This window comes from Myotis myotis, unplaced genomic scaffold (genome assembly GCF_014108235.1).
Source record: "Myotis myotis isolate mMyoMyo1 unplaced genomic scaffold, mMyoMyo1.p scaffold_m19_p_7, whole genome shotgun sequence".
Classification (NCBI taxonomy): domain Eukaryota; kingdom Metazoa; phylum Chordata; class Mammalia; order Chiroptera; family Vespertilionidae; genus Myotis; species Myotis myotis.
The window spans coordinates 82,387,397-82,403,579 of NW_023416379.1; the positions used below are offsets into that span (position 1 = coordinate 82,387,397).

The 16,183-nt window shown below is 45.0% G+C and overlaps 1 protein-coding gene across 5 annotated transcripts in view; it reads left to right on the top strand.

Annotated features, from left to right (window-relative positions):
- ADGRF5 (adhesion G protein-coupled receptor F5) overlaps positions 1-16,183 on the top strand; it is a 105,105-nt gene that overhangs the window by 26,906 nt on the left and 62,016 nt on the right. For 2 of the 5 annotated variants that reach the window (XM_036317029.1, XM_036317033.1), the window contains exon 1: positions 3,692-3,999. The exons of 1 other annotated variant lie outside the window; for it this stretch is intronic. The gene's annotated coding sequence lies outside the window, so the exon portion shown is untranslated. Of the gene's footprint in view, positions 1-3,690; positions 4,000-16,183 lie in introns of those variants that run through there. 2 more of the 5 variants (XM_036317031.1, XM_036317032.1) reach the window with 2 other exon arrangements.

Genomic DNA, 16,183 nt, shown 5'->3' on the forward strand with positions numbered 1-16,183 from the left:
GCTAAGAGACACTTTATACAAATGCAAACATAGATAACACAGCTGGAAAGTTAGTTACTCTGGCTTCACTGCTGCATCAGGTTGAAGAAGTCTGGGGTCAACTTGCCACCAACTTCAACGTCTTAAAATGCAGGGGAAGGGCAGGGCCCCTGCCACAGACCACACATCTGTAGCTGTGAAAGGGCAAAGTCTCCCCATCAGCAGTTAATTCTGGGTTGCAGCCGGGACCATATGGTGGTTCCATTCTTTATTTGCCTTTGTTTTCATTGTAAAGTGAGTGTGACAAGCACAGAGTGTTCCTAGCAACAAACGGACTGTGGGTGAGAGAGGAATTGCTCCTTGGGGAAGCTCCGGGACAGCCACTGGACGACGCCCCTTTCCATGTCAGAGAGCCAACTGCCACCAACGACCCGAAGCAAGCCGGGGGCGGCGGGGGGGCCTGGGGGGGAGAGCAGTTGGAAAAGCCCTATCCGGAGCTCGCTCTGACAGCAGGGTGTTTGTTAAGGCAAGAAGTGTCCAAGTCAAGTGCCCCCACACTGTGCATCTTTTTGTAAATATCAAGGTCTGCAGCCTCCCTTTCTCCAGCTCTGGGTGAACTCTGCCCCCAGACATGTACTTCCCAAAGCCATCAGCCTGCTGAGTTCTCTTTGTGTCCTTTACCATCGTGTTAATGCCCAGTGTCCTCCGACGTTTTCTTCATTCCTCCCCAACACAGCTGCCACCAGGTATCTACATTTATACCAGCCCACTCAGGTTACTCTTAAAGGAGCCAAATCTCACGACAGAGACAATAGGATATATTTCGGAAGCATCTGGAAAGGGCCGATCAATCCATGCTGCACCTGAGGCAAAGCTAGCGTAAAGCAAAGGCAGAGACAATACCCAAACCATACGCTACTATTATTACAACGGAAATTTCTTCTCTGCAAAAATAACAGTAGCTAACACACATGCTCACTGTGTGCCACACGCTGTTCTCAGCATTTTTATGTGTATTTAATCTTGACAACAACCCTGAAGCAGGTAATATTATTTTACAGATAAGGAAACTGAGGCCCAGAAAGATGAAGTAAGCTGAGTTTCCGCGGAGCTACTATTTGGCAGGTCTGGAGTTTTTGGCTACTCTTAAGCTCTGGCTATTCTGGGTTTTTAAGACCCAGGTGCTTTTCCAGGACTTACATTTAATATTGAAGATTTTTAGTGGAAGAAAGAATCTGGAGTATTTTAGTCCATTTCTATAGAACAAGTCAATACCACACATATTTAGCATAAGAAGTGGATTTGGAATATTTTAGAATATGATTTAAGTCATTTGGCTCTGTATACATTTTGATTTTCCCCCTGTTTTATTTAGGCCCAGGGTAGTATTTTATATGGAATCAAAATATTTATTTTTTATAGTGATTCACCACTTTATTATAATGGCTTTTAGCTATAAATAACAGAAAACCCAATTGGAGCTGCAATAATAACAAGAACCTTTATTGTGCCACTAACAGTAAATGCAAAGGTAAATGTGCACCCACGATCAGCCACATATCCAAGCTTACCTCAACGTTCCCAAGGAGAATGAGATCACTTTGCTTAGACCAATCTCCGTTCACCCCCTGAGCTCACAGACTAGCCATGCATGAGTTCCCCAGCAAAGAGGGTCAGCTGTGGGTGGACAGCCACTGTGGTCTCCCTCCCAGTAACTGCAGGGAGTAGGCTGGAGAATACAGTTGAGAATCAGTGCCAAGAAATAAAAGAATGATATTTTGAAGGCTCATCCTCCTTTTATTGAAATACTTAACTTTGCCGATCCGGTTTGGCTCAGTGGATAGAGCGTCGGCCTGCAGACTGAAGGGCCCTGGGTTCGATTCCGGTCAAGCACATGTACCTTGGTTGCGGGCACATCCCCAGTGGGGGGCGTGCAGGAGGCAGCTGATCAATCTCTCTCATCAATGTTTCTAACTCTCTGCCCCTCTACCTTCTTCTCTGTAAAAAAAAAATCAATAAAATATATATTAACACATTGTTTGCGGGTAGTTTTTATCGCGCGCTAACAGGTGGTGCGGGCCATTTTTGCTAATTTTTTGTGCAAATGGCAACGTTCAGTAAAATTACGATAACTTTAGTTTACGTATTTATACATTACCCGCATTCTATCGCTAGTCTATAAAAAACATATTAATACGTGTCCCGTGCTCTACTACACTGGTAGAACATATAAACACGTAAAACGTGTAAACACGTTTCCCGCATACAATGTGTTAAAAAAAAGAAAAGAAATACTTAACTTTTGTCTCAAGCCTGAGTTCTTTTGGTGGTGGCTGACAGACAGAAGGGAAGACAGGCAATGGACGGTGTAGAGCAGGGAAGACATATGAACTTAGAGGATTGGAACCCAGGTCTCCAGACAGTAATGGACAGTTCTTGAGCTCTCCCTCTATCTCAGGCTCTCACTGGTGCTCAGCAGTATTATTACCCACTTTCCTACATAATAAAACTGAGTCTCAGTGAGGAGAAGTTGGTGGGACTATGGCTTGACTCTCTACAGTCTGATTCTGGTGTCCTTGCTTTGACACTACACTGGTTTCTCTAGCTACAGTCTGGGGATTACCTGTATCAGGCTCACCTGGAGCACTTACTTGCAATGCAGATTCCCGGCTCCAGGCCAGGCCTCATTCAGCAAGCCATCTGTGCACAAGGCTCATGGGCAGGCAATTGAGCAGCATTCCCCATGCTAACGCTGAAGAACGGGTGGGTGATAATCTATTACTTCCCATCTGTGTTCGGACCTTGGACAAATCCTTATTTCCCCTTGGGCATCAATTGCCTCACTTGTAAAATCAGGATGGGTAGGTCACTTCCAGCTCAAAAACTGATTAGAATTCATCTTTAAACCCAACAACCTGACTACAGCCAGTCAACTGGCCCTTTTTCATGGATCTTCTTATCCTATATAATAACAGGCTAATATGCAAATTGACCGAACAGCAGAACGACCGGTCGCTATGATGCGCACTGACCACCAGGGGGCAGACGCTCAACACAGGAGCTGCCCCCTGGTGGTCAGTGCGCTCCCACGGGGGAGTGCCGCTCAGCCACAAGCTGTGCTCACAGCTGGCGAGTGCAGCAGTGGTGGTAGGAGCCTCTCCCGCCTCTGTGGCAGGGCTCAGGATGTCTGACTGGTGGCTTAGGCCCGAGGGCTCCCAGACTGTGAGAGGGCGCAGGCTGGGCTGAGGGACCCCCATGAGTGTTACATAATAATGTTATCAAAATGATATTTGAAGTGTCACAGAGTTTAAACTTTGATGCACAAATTTTCGTAGAGCTTCCCTAGAAATCTGGAAGAACTAGCTGTCCCTTCTTACAGCATATTGGAGGTTCCGGACCCTAAAGCCATGGGAGGGGACTGAACTTTTGTAGGTCTTCCCATTCTGTAACTTTTAGGCACTGCTGGGAAAGGAAATCATCGATAATTTTAATTTTCTTTCCCCTCTGAAATCACAGTGGACATCTTTCCGAGGTTTAAACCAGGGCATCCTACACCCGTCATTAGCTCCAGCCCATTTGGGTTTGCTTTGGTTTCAGTTTTCTGATTTTTTTTCTTTGGAGAAAGGAAAACAAGAGAGAGGGGCATTGGCCAAACAAGTCCGCCACTCAGTGGTGAGGTTTCCAGATAAGAAGGAGCTGAAGGACTTCCCATGGGCGTGAGGGAAATCGCGCACGCCATCCGGGAAGGGGACCAGGAAATCACTTCTTGTTTTTGAAACAACAGCAGGCTCTGCGGAATGGCTCTGTGAGGCTCGGAGCACAGGGCAGGGAGGCACCGGCAGGAGGGACACCGAGCTTGGCGGCAGCTGCCTGAGCCTCGCAATGAGTCCTGTTCGGCTCTTTCTTCAGCCGTGAGGCCTTCAAGGAGGCCGAAGGGCAAATGGCCTCCTAGTGGAAACCGGGAAGCGTTGAGGCGTCTTTTGCAGCAGGAGCGGGTCTGGGGACTTCAGTGCTGGCCAGGTAACAGGCACTTCTCCTCCTGGGGTCTGTTTCCCTTTGCAGCAAGACCTCAGCGACACTCCTCTTAAGGCATCTTCCATTTAAGAATCTCTTTGCCTAATTTTCTCTTTTGTAGGATATGTGCAGCTGTGGCATGTATGTTGGATATGTACAGCTGTGACATATATGTTGGATATGTAAAGCTGTGCCATGTACATTGGATATGTAAAGCTGTGGCGTGTATATTGGATATGTGCAGCTGTGGCATGTATGTATCATGCATAGCTATGGCATGTATGTTGGGAGTGTAAAGCATGTGTGATCAAGAGCATTGTGCAGCCTGTCGATTAAGTTGAGACTGTGCTTAGGGAGACTGAGTATCAGACAATTAGCTGGGATCGTTTTAGTATATTCTCGATAATGGAATTCTTTTCCCTGTCACCTTTTTTTGTCGTTGTTGTTAATAAATTTTCCTGTCTCTGCGCTAGAAAATACCATAAAGACCAGGGCATTAACGAATCAGTACTGAGCGTTTCCATGGCTGGGCAGCCATGCTGCAGTTGTGCTGACCAAGGCGATGGCTGCAGCCGTGTGTAGCCAGAGCACGGGGCATTCTGTCAGCTCAGGCCGGACAGGGTTGATCTCTGAAATGTTAAGAGTAAGCGTTACCTCCCACCCACTGACTGAGGGGACAGGAGTTTTCAGGCAGCCCTGGAAGGAAGACAGGCAGAGTGCTGGGATTAAGAGCTGGCAGACTTGACTGGAGCATTCGAGAAGGGAGGAAAAGTTCTCGGATGTGTGGTTGCTTGAACCTTTTTTTCTTGTACATTGTAGAAAGCCAGGCCATGCCACTACTGCAGCTCAGTTTTTCCTGACATGAAAGTTTTGGTCATTTTTTCTGAATTATACCCCTAATGCATGTATACTTGTACTGTGACAGAATATCTCCAACCCTTCAATATGCATTATTTCTTCCCGAATTAAATCACCAATAGTTTGCTGTGTACCTTACTAGTTAAATGACTTATTTTCTCTTTTCCTAACTCTTAGGACAAGCCAGGGCACACAGAAGTACAATAAATTTTCATTTTCAAATTCATGTATTGATCCTTAACAACATCTTCTTCCCACTGGAAATATAAAATAATACATGGGGAGTGTGGACAACTCTTTTAACATTTAAAAAAGTTTGAAAGAGTTTTAGTCATTTTTATCATTATTATTTTTGTGTTGGCTTTGGCTTTAGTAATTAAGGATATTAAAAATAACTTCCCATGGATTAAACTCTAGATTTGCAAACTTGAGGTTTAGGTTTTTCTCTTGAAGACTATCAAAGGCAGCCTTGTTCTGGCAATGAAAGGGGGAAAAAGAAAAGAGAGGAAAACTAACTGGGGAACAGAGAGACCCCTAGATTAAATGGTTGGCTCAGGGAATATAGGTGAGTGTGGGAGAGACTCATTTTTCATTTCATAGATAAGACCTGTGTTTAACAGGGGTTTATTTTTATCTCTTTCAGCCTTCTGTAAAAAAAAATAAAAAAATAAATGGTGGTCATTGATCCTTCTTTTCCCCCTTACATTGTTATGAGACAAGTGAATAAGAAAAGCAGTCACTGTTAACAAGCCCATGTAGCTCGTGGAAAGAAAGTACAAATAAGCTATGTCAAATCCACGAATAATTGCAAAATACTTTCAGTTGCTACTGGTATTTGGTATTTTCTTGTCCTTATCAAGGTTTCTCCACTCCAAATTCAAGGGTCATTGGCCCGGCTGATTTTGGAAATTGGTGCTGCCTTCTTGACCATCCAGCCTTGGTGCTTCTCCCCATCCCTGGCTAATAGGATTAATCACTTCTCCTTACTGCGTAGATCCAGCCCAGACTGAGACTTCCCCTTCTTTCACCACGTCACAGGTGAAGTAGTATCTTCTTCCCATTTTCATATATATATATATATATATATATATATATATATATATATATATACATTTCTTTATTGATTTCAGAGAGGAAGGGAGAAGGAGAGAGAGATAGAAACATCAATGATGAGAATCATTGATCGGCTGCCTCCTGCATGCCTCCTACTGGAGATCGAGCCTGCAACTCAGGCTTGTGCCCTTGGCCAGAATCAAACCTGCGACCCTTCAGTCCGAAGGCTGATGCTCTATCCACTGAGCCAAGTAGGCTAAGGCATGTTCCCATTTTATGGAATAAAAAAAGAGATGTTCAGAGGTTGTTTGCCCAGGAACATACAAGGAATCTTTCCGGAGCACTGAGATGAGAAGAAACCCAGATGTCTGGCTTTGGTCAGCGATATGAGGATAAATGTCAGGTGGGACAGAGAATTAAAGTGATAGAACTCTGGCAGCTTTGTAGCAACACGGACTCCAGTTTTGCTGGGAATCTGTAACTAGATCAAGCTATTGCCTAGTCCAGGTTTTAGCCAATTTTAACACCTGTTATCTAGTTGTATCTCTACAGGAACGTAACCCCCACCCCACCTCACCCGCCAAAAAGAACAATGCCCAGACACCTCCCAGGAGCAACTGAATCAGAATCTCTGGGGAAAGGGCATGGGCGTGGGAATGGAATTATTATGTATTTTACTCTCTGAAGCAATTCATTTACACAGCTGGGGTTGAGAACCCCCGAGTCCTAACTGTAGGAGAGAAAATGGCTAAACTGGGCAGCCGAAGCAATCCCCGTTCCTATGCCTGAAAGTTGGGCCAGAAGTGCCTGCTGTTGTGAGCCTCATGTAGAGGGTTCTGGTTGTTGCTGCTGCTGAGAGGAGCAGACACACCTCACAGCTGCCTGTGAGGGCGAGGAGTTTTCCAGCCTCCCCACCCCCACCCCCGGGGCCCTGCCTCGGGCGCGTTTAGATTGGAATAGCCCCGCCGACTTCACTGCGGATACTGTGACTCCTGTTACTTGCAGATTTTACAAAATCAGATGAAATGTTCTAGGTAAACAGGATGTGCTCTTCTAGTGCCAAGTGACCGTGGGAGGTTATAGATTTTACTCAGTGTCGCTTTAATACGTTTTGTCCTGATTCCAAGAAAAAGGGGAAAAGAAATACTAATTATGCTTTGCTGATCTGCCACTTTCTCTATTGACCTGAATATGGATAGACAATAAATCAAGGCTGCTTTTGAATCATGAAATGTGCTCCTAGAACCTCTCCGCCCCGACATTTCTTGATATAGTTCAAATTCATCGGTGTAATTGTTGCCTCCTCTATAGAGGCCCTGGGAGGTCCTTTTCCGCTTCTCTGAGTCCTGCCCTCCCCACCCCCCCAACCCCCCATGCCTGTGAGTTTGGGCACAGAATAGATGCTGCAAGAAAGGCTTGTTGGGTGAAAAGGATGTGTTGGCTGTGAGTACATTTTGAATTCACGAGCTAGTTACCAGCTCAGCATTTCAGCCCATATTGTATGACTCTGGTTGTGATGGTTAAAATAATTAGAATATTGCCTATTTCTTAAAGGTAATACAACAGTAAAACTTGTTAAATCACAGCATAGTGCAGGAATCTCCACGGGAGAGACTTGCTATAGAATTAAAAAGGCAAATAATCTTTTCCTTTAAGCTTATACTCTTAATGGGCGGCAAGGCTCAGGCATTGAAAAATTTAATAATAGGCAATAATTACTGAGTGTGCTCAGTGCTCAGTGCTCTATAAAGACGAACTCATTTGGTTATTCCAATCATCCTATACCTCAGCTGCTATTCTAATGCCTGTTTTTTAGATAAGGGGACACGATTCTAAGTAAGGTGAGGAGTTCAGATTTTGGCAGCAGACTCAGCTACTTACTGTGTGATCTGCATATGTTCTTTCATTTACCCAAACCTCAGCTTTTTCACCTGTAAAGTGGGGATGATGTAGCTTTAACAATGAAGGATTGGAAGAATTAAACGAGCTTAGTGCATGCACAGTGCTGAGCCTCATGCTTGACACAGAGCAAGGGCTTGACAAATGATAGTAATTATTGTTACTATGTAGGGTGAGGCTCAAAAAGGAGGAATAGAGCAGTCCAGTTGCCAAGAATAGTATAGAAGAAGCTGAGAGATAGCAACCCATTCAACCAATAGTTATTATTAATGCTTATGGCGTATTTTGCAAAGAAAGGTACAATATAAGCTTGTGAGCAGGTCAGCCTGCTCTGTATCCAAGTGCTATGGGAGGAACATGTGGCACATCTGGGTTTACATGAGGTTGTGGTGATCAGCTTGCCAGGTGAATTGGCTCAAATACTCTCTGGGCATTTGAGGTTTAATGTAGTATAGTAGCAATCTTTGAAAATAGTGCTGTACACAAATTAATCAGCCTGTGCTGTGATCGGTTACAGGGCAGAGAAGAAAGGTGGGAGGGGGCCCATTGAGGAGATTCCTGCAGTCATCCAGGTGTGAGATGACAATGTGCAAACCGATGTTGTGGCCGAGAGAAAGCAAACGTCAGCAGTGGAGTCATGAGTAAGACTTAGTGACTGGTTGACTTAGTGCCCCCACTCGTGCCCTTGATTCTTGTGTCTAAGGACACCTGTGAGCCAGGAAACTGGGAAGGAAGTCAGCCAATGGTAAATCTGAGCAGAGGTGGGTGAGCAGACAGCATCGGGAGAGAAGGAGGCGTGTTCAGTGCTCGATGAGTTGAATTTAGATTTAGTTGGAAATAGCCCATTTGGAGAGAAGCTCCTGCTATTTAGCCAAGAGATCAGGGTGGAAATACAGTTTTGGGAATTGCCACATAAATGGATAATTAAAATGGTGGAAGTGGACAAGCTTCCTAAGAGAAAGGGTGTCGGGAGAGATAAGCCGCGGATCCAGGAGAGGCTTTGACAGGTCCACAGTGAAGCACGGGTAGAATGAGAAGGACAGAATCACAGAAGGAGGAGGGAAAGTTGCAAAAAGTGGAGCGATGAGACTCAGGGGAGGAAAAGGGGTCACCGGGAAGGAGGAGGCTCTACCTGGTGTCAGAAACCAATCAGTAACCAAGGAGTATGAGGACTAGTGAAGAATGCTATTGGGTTCATCTTTATAAAATACTCTCATAATGAAGTGAAAACTAAAGTGAGAATGTCCAGATAAAGGAAATCGTGGAATGGCCATGACTTCTCAGGGTACTTCTTTCATTTTGAGCAGTGCACACATATCATTCTTTTTAAAAATATATATATATTTTATTGATTTTTTTACAGAGAGGAAGGGAGAGGGATAGAGAGTTAGAAACATCGATGAGAGAGAAACATCGATCAGCTGCCTCCTGCACGCCTCCTACTGGGGATGTGCCCACAACCAAAGTACATGCCCTTGACCGGAATCGAACCTGGGACCCTTCAGTCCGCAGACCGACGTTCCATCCACTGAGTCAAACCGTCCAGGCCAACACACACATATCATTCTTAAAGTCAAACAAAATCCCTAAGAGGGAAATGAAAATTTCAGAGACATGAAGTCAATGGTCAAAGTCACCAACTCCTGGTCTCGGGGGCATGGAGTGAACAAGGTCTGTGAAAGGAAGAAACAGCGAGCTAAGATGGCCCTACTAATTATTAAAAAGCTGGGATATTTTCAACCATGCAGTAACTCCTGTCCTGAGCCTGGAGGATTGCCCTCCACACCTCCGTTTCAGCCACCTTGGACCCTCCCACAGACCTCTCCACTATCTACCCATGTGGGCCCCAGGCCTCTGCTCCTGCACAGAGACAGCTCTGATTGGTCCATTATGAATATTATGAAAATGCTCCAGTGTTATTTTGAACCTCATCTAACAAAGAACTACTGAACTGTAAGGTTGGCCTCACACCCAAGCCCTCTGATGCTCTCTGCACAACTGCAGCCAGCCGCAGGCTCCCCGCCACCGCAACTGGAACGCACCCCAGCATTGTTTGGCCAGGGCTGAGGGAGACCCCTCCATGGTAAATGAAAGTAGCAAGATACATGAGATAAGATCAGAGTAAGGAACTCAGTGTTTTCATAGAGATGGCAATCTCTGCTTAAAGGTTAAAATCTTCCAGAGATTTACAACAAGGACAGAAGGAAAAAAGGTTATCAAGGCTGCACACATGTGTGGTGTGTTTTGGAAAACTTGACCCCATTGTGTACAAACAAATGTCCCTCTGTAATCTGATAGCACTGAGCCACCCAACACAATGCTGCTGCAGGACCGTATTTCAAGGCAAAGGAAAATGAAATAGAAAAAACATTTCAAGGCAGGTCTTTAATTGGTATTGTGTTTCATGTTTGTGTTAAATAAATGTTTAGCTTATAGTTCTGCATGTGTGAGGGATGAATCATCTAATTAAATAAGGTCAGCAAAGATAAGTCTATGACCTCTGTGCTTGAAGATACAGACCTATGAAGGCAGGCTCTTAAAGTTATACTTGAGGATTTTTCATCTGTATGTCTACAATTCGGATGGGTGGCTATTGATGACACTCTGTCCTTATTGCAACCCTATGCCTCATGGAGATGAGCAAAGAATAATAATCACACTGAAAATTGCAATGAAAGTCCTCTTGAAATTTGGTATTACCATCCATCATTAAGAGAAACTCTGCTTTAAATTATCCTCCAGTAGTAGAATGGTATATGTGCATATCTATTTGCAATCTCTCCACTAATCTCTATTTTGATTCAGAAATACCTGTTTAAAACATAGCCACTTGAGCATATAGTCTATACCCTTGAACACAGGGAAATATGCCCTTGGCTTGTTTCAAAGAATATAGTAACTTGTCTAGTTAGCCCGCCACAGGCCAAGGTTTAGTAAGAGGCATGACTTCTTTTGATATTGTCCTAGTATGCAATGCAGTTAGTTCTCCTCTAAAAGGAAAGCTGTGCATATAACTGTGTGACTTCAAGGTTAAGCAGTTTATACCTGGGATGAACCTCACTCTTTCTCTCTTCCACCTTGCAACCAGATTTCTTGAGTTTTATGTGCTCATCACCTTCAAATTCTCACCTCCTACACTCTGCAACTTTCCCCAATATAATTTCCTCCCCCATCACCCTAATGAGATCCCTCGTACTAAGAACATAGTATCTCTCCAAATCCAATGGGCAGTCTCAGTCCTCCCCTTAGCAGGCCTCTCAGCACTGTTGGACATAGTCGACCACACTCCGCTCCTTGAAAACCTGACCTTCCCTGGTTCCAGACTTTCTTCTAGCCTTGTTTCCCTCCTGCCTCTCTGGTCTCTCATTCCCAAACATCTTGACTCAATCATCTTCCTTGAACAGGCCTTTGATTGTTGAAATTTTGTGGGCCTTGGTTGTAGGTCTTCTCTACTCTCTCTACTGTCTTCCTAATCAATCTTACCCACTCCTGTGATTACAATTACAAGGCTTGTCTGCCTAGCTTCTGCTCACCTCACCAGTCCCATCTCATACCATGCTCTGCTTCCTTTTGGGGTCCCAGCCACTCTGACAAGCTTACAGCAACTTGATTGTGCCACGTGTTTTCCCACTGCAGGGCCTTTGCACATGGTCTTCTTTCTGCCTGGAATCTCCTCCCTCTTCTCCCTCCATCCTCCCCTTTTGTTTTTAGCTAACTCCAACTCATGTTTCAGATTTAAGCTCTATTAAATACTTCCTCTGGGACACCTCCCACAAATTCCCAAGGCTAGGTCATATTCTTCTCCTGATAGGCATTGTTAGACAGTTCAGCACAGTGGTTAAAATGATGGCCTCTGGAGTTAAACTTCCAAGGTTCAAATTCTGGCTTTGCCCCTTACCAGCTGTGCAATTTAGGACAAGTTAATCACTCTGTAGCTCAGTTAATTTGACGTCATACTATAAATTAGATATTATCCTAGAATCCCTTCTAGAAATTGTTGTGAGGATTTAAAATTTTGCCCTAGCTTGTTTGGCTCAGTGGATAGAGCATTGGCCTGTGGACTGAAGGTTCCCAGGTTCAATTCTGGTCAAGGGCACATGCCCGGATTGTGGGCTCAGTCCCCAGTGGGGGCATGCAGGAGGCAGCCGATCAATGATTCTCATCATTGATGTTTCTATCTCTCTCTCCCTCTCCCTTCCTCTGTGAAATCAATAAAAGATATATTTTTTTAAAAAAATTTTCACACAGTCAGTGTTCAGATCAGTGTCTGGTACATAGTAAATGCTAAGCAAATATTAGTATATGATTATTTTTCTTGGTAGCACTTTCATGGTCATAATTAAACAATAAACTGAGTAATCGATAGTGTGGCTCTCTGGTCTTTAATAAGCTCATCTACTTCATTAGACTCTAAGTTTCATGGGGACAGGGACCATTCTCTTGTTTTCTGCTGTTCCCCATGCACCTAGCAAATCACCTTGGCACTTAGTAGGATTTTATAAATGTTTGTCCAGTCAATACTTGGGTGAGCAGATAAATAGACTTGCTTCATATAATACTTTACAACTATAAATATAATATGAGGAGGAAGGGTGAAGCCTAGATAAAGTGGGTGCTTAGAAGAAGTGGGTACTGTTTATAGCTGAGCAGATCATGGGACCTATTGCCTGGACATTGAAGAGTGGATAGAATTTGAATATGCAGTGATTATTCTGGGGCTAAGGAGCAGGGGAAAGTGGAGATTAACAAAGCATGTAAATGGCAGAATTATTTTGTTTTTGCCAAACACTGAGAAATAATAATTACTACCCCCCACTGTGACTCAAATTAATTCTCAAGTATTAGTTTTTGCAATTTTACTTTGCATAAACACTTGAACATCTCTTGTACTATTTTAAATTATGGAAAAGCAATCAGCTTCAGTAATGAAAATATGATAGATGCCTTTTAAATATACCAGCTCCAAAAAATAAAATTCGAGCCATGGAGGGCCTTGATATGAGTGAATGGGAACTAAATAGAAGGTAAAACGAGGTCTGGAAAATCAACCTTGTGCTCGTGTATACAGTGGGGCAGAGAGGAAGGAATGGAAGCCATTGTAATGGTGTGCATGACAGCCAGTGAAGGTCTGGACCGTGCAGTCAGAGGTAGGGTGTCAAAAGTGCTTGGATAAATATAATAGACTAGAGGCCCAGTTCACAAAAATTTGTGTACTCGGGGGGGACGGGGGTCCCGCAGCCCGGCCTGTGCCCTCTCGCAGTCTGGGACCCCTCGGGAGATAATGACCTGCTGTCTTAGGCCTGCTCCCGGGTGGCAGAGGGCAGGCCCAATCCCTAGGTGCAGCCCCTGGTCGGGCTCAGAGCAGGGCTGATTGGGGAGTTGGGGCACCGCCCCCTGTCACACTCAAGGCAGGGTCGATGGGGAGGTTGCGGCGCCACCCCCTGTCACGCACAGAGCAGGGTCAATCAGGGGGTTGGGGAGCTCCCCCCTGTCATGCACAGAGCAGGGCCGATCAGGAGGTTGAGGAGCTCCCCCCTGTCACTCACAGAGTAGGGCCGATAGGGGAGTTGGGGCACCGCCCCCTGTCACACTCAGGGCAGGGCGGATCAGGGGGTTGGGGCGCCGCCCTCTATCACCCACAGAGCAGGGCCAATCAGGGGGTTGGGGCGCTGCCACTGTCACACTCAGGGCAGGGCCAATGGGGAGGTTATGGCTCTATGCCGTCACACACAGAGCAGGGCCCGTGGGGGGGGGTTGGGGCGCCGCACCCTGTCACACACAGAGCAGGGCCGATCAGGGAGTTGAGGCGCCGCACCCTGTCACACACAGAGCCGCAGGGCAATCAGGGGGTTTGGGCGCTGCCCCCTGTCACGCTGATCCTGGTGCTGGGAGGCATATTACCCTTTTACTATATAGGACAGAGGCCTGGTGCATGAGTGGGGCTGGCTGGTTTGCCCTGAAAGGTGTCCTGGATCAGGGTGAGGGTCCCCACTGGGGTGCCTGGCCAGCTTGGGTGAGGGGATGATGGCTGTTTGCAGCTGGTCACACACCCTTCAGGGTGGGGGTCCCCACTGGGGTGCCTGGCCAGTCTGGGTGAGGGGCTGAGGGCTGTTTTCAGGCTGACTGAAGCGCCCAACTGCTCCTTTTTTTCTTCTTCTTTTTTTTTTTATTCTGGGCCAGCTTTAGCTCTGGCTCCAGCTCTGAGGCCTCTGCTGCTGAAAGAAGGTATCTGGTTTGTTTCGGTCCTATAATCGAAACAACGTATAACTCCAGCTCTGAGATCCTGGGCTCACTGAAAGCAGGTTTCTGGGGTTTTGTTTAGCTTCTATATTTGTTACAATGTTTCTTAAACTGCAGGCTCAGAGGCCGGCAAGGCAGGCGGGGAACGTTGGTTTCCTCCATCACTGAAGCAAGCAAGCCTCATGTTAGTTTCAAGCTGCCTGGCTGCCGGCCGCCATCTTGGCTGGCAGTTAATTTGCATATCTCACTGATTAGCCAATGGGAAGGGTAGCGGTCGTACGCCAATTACCATGTTTCTCTTTTATTAGATAGGATAGTTATGATTAGGTTGAGAAGCCCAAGTGAGGTTACACTGGATTTGAAAAATTATAAGGAATTTTAGACTTTTTGAACAATAGTAGGGCCTTCAGAGGCCAACTCTTACAACCCAATTTTGAAATGACTGAATGGAGTCAACTCCCTGGATTTGCAGGTAACAAAACAGACTCTGAGAGATAAAGTGACTTGTCCTAAGTCACACAGTTAATTAGTGGCACAGTGGGGCTAGAACTCATGTTTCCAGTTGCCTGGTCTAGTGTCCATATAGAGGAAGTTTTCCATTTATTCTTATTGCTATCCCACCAGGAAGCTCTCATAGCCCAAATGGTACCTATTCTCAGTAGCATAGACTGCTTGCTTTTTAATTTTGCCACTACCACATATCAGCTATGTGGATTTAGAGAGTTATTCTTCCTTCTAACCTTCCATTTCCACATGTGAAAAGTAGTGATAATCTAGTGGTACCATAGGATCACTGAGAGGGTTAAATGACATAAGCCTTGGAGACAGCTGAGCACCATGCCTGGACATAGTGAGCTCCCAGTAAATGATAGGGACCATCATCATCATCATCATCAACAACAACAATTACTATCCACAATCCTATTATCAATAGCTTGCCTGACTGTAGAATAAGAGTATTGTCTAGAATTTTAAGAATCCTTGGTTGATCTCTAGAGTCCTTACTGATTCGATCCCCAGTTGCATTTGAGACACAAAGACCTTGCTAGGCCTTAGTTTTCTCATCTGAAAAACTAAAGTGTGTGTGTCAGGGGATTGGGAAGCTTGAACTAGAGATGAATTCTAACTTGTCTTCCAATTCTGATGGTATGTTTTTATGCTCTGACCAGACATACCCAGAATGCATTTTTCAATTTTCATAAAGCATATCCAGAATAAACAATAAATGTTAAGCAACAGACCAGAGTACGTGACCCTGGTCACGCCAAAGCTCACCAAACATTCACCCCCTCCCCCATGTTTAGCGTTTTTAAAAGATAAAAAATTTAAAAAGAGGTAATTTTTAAAAATTCTATGTGAGTTTGCTAGACTGTGTGGCTTAAATAGCAGAAATTAATTTTCACACCATTCTGGAGCTTACAATTCTAAAATCAAGGTGTTGCAGGGTTAATTTCTTCAGAAGCCTCTCTCCTTGGCTCGACAATGGCCATCTTCCTCTGCTGTGTTCACATGGTCCTTCCTCTGTGTTTATCTGTGTCTTAATCTCCTCTTATAAGGTCACTAGTCATATTGGATCAGGGTCCACCCTAATGACCTCATTTTAGTTAATTACCTCTTTAAAGACCTTGTCTCTAAAGAAGGTCACATTCTGAGGTATTGGGATTTAGGATTTCAACACATCAATTTTGGAGGGACACAACTCAGCCCATATCAAATTCCAACTATGACCAAGCCCGTTTGTGTTTCCTGGGCATATCTCTAATCTTTATGACAATTATGCAAAATGGATACTTTGACCCTTGTCATTCACGTCAGGAAACTGAGGCTCAGTGGGGTTAAATGTCTGGACCCTAATTATTAAGTGGTGGAGCTGAAATCAGAACACAAGCCTGTTTGGCGTCAGGGCTGCTGTTCTTTCCACTACAGGAAGGAGGGAATCACCTGAGCCCAAGGCCATCAAATTCATTCTCTTTCCAAGTTAGAGCTGAAATTGCTATGCTCAGGAGAACAATGCCCTCCTGAGGACCACACTGAGCACATGTCACAAGCTGCTCAAGGGAACTTGCACAAGTGGCTCATTGCTAAACATCACCCTTTGGGCTGTTTTGTTGAAACAGAGCTGCTTCTGCTCACGCAGCTC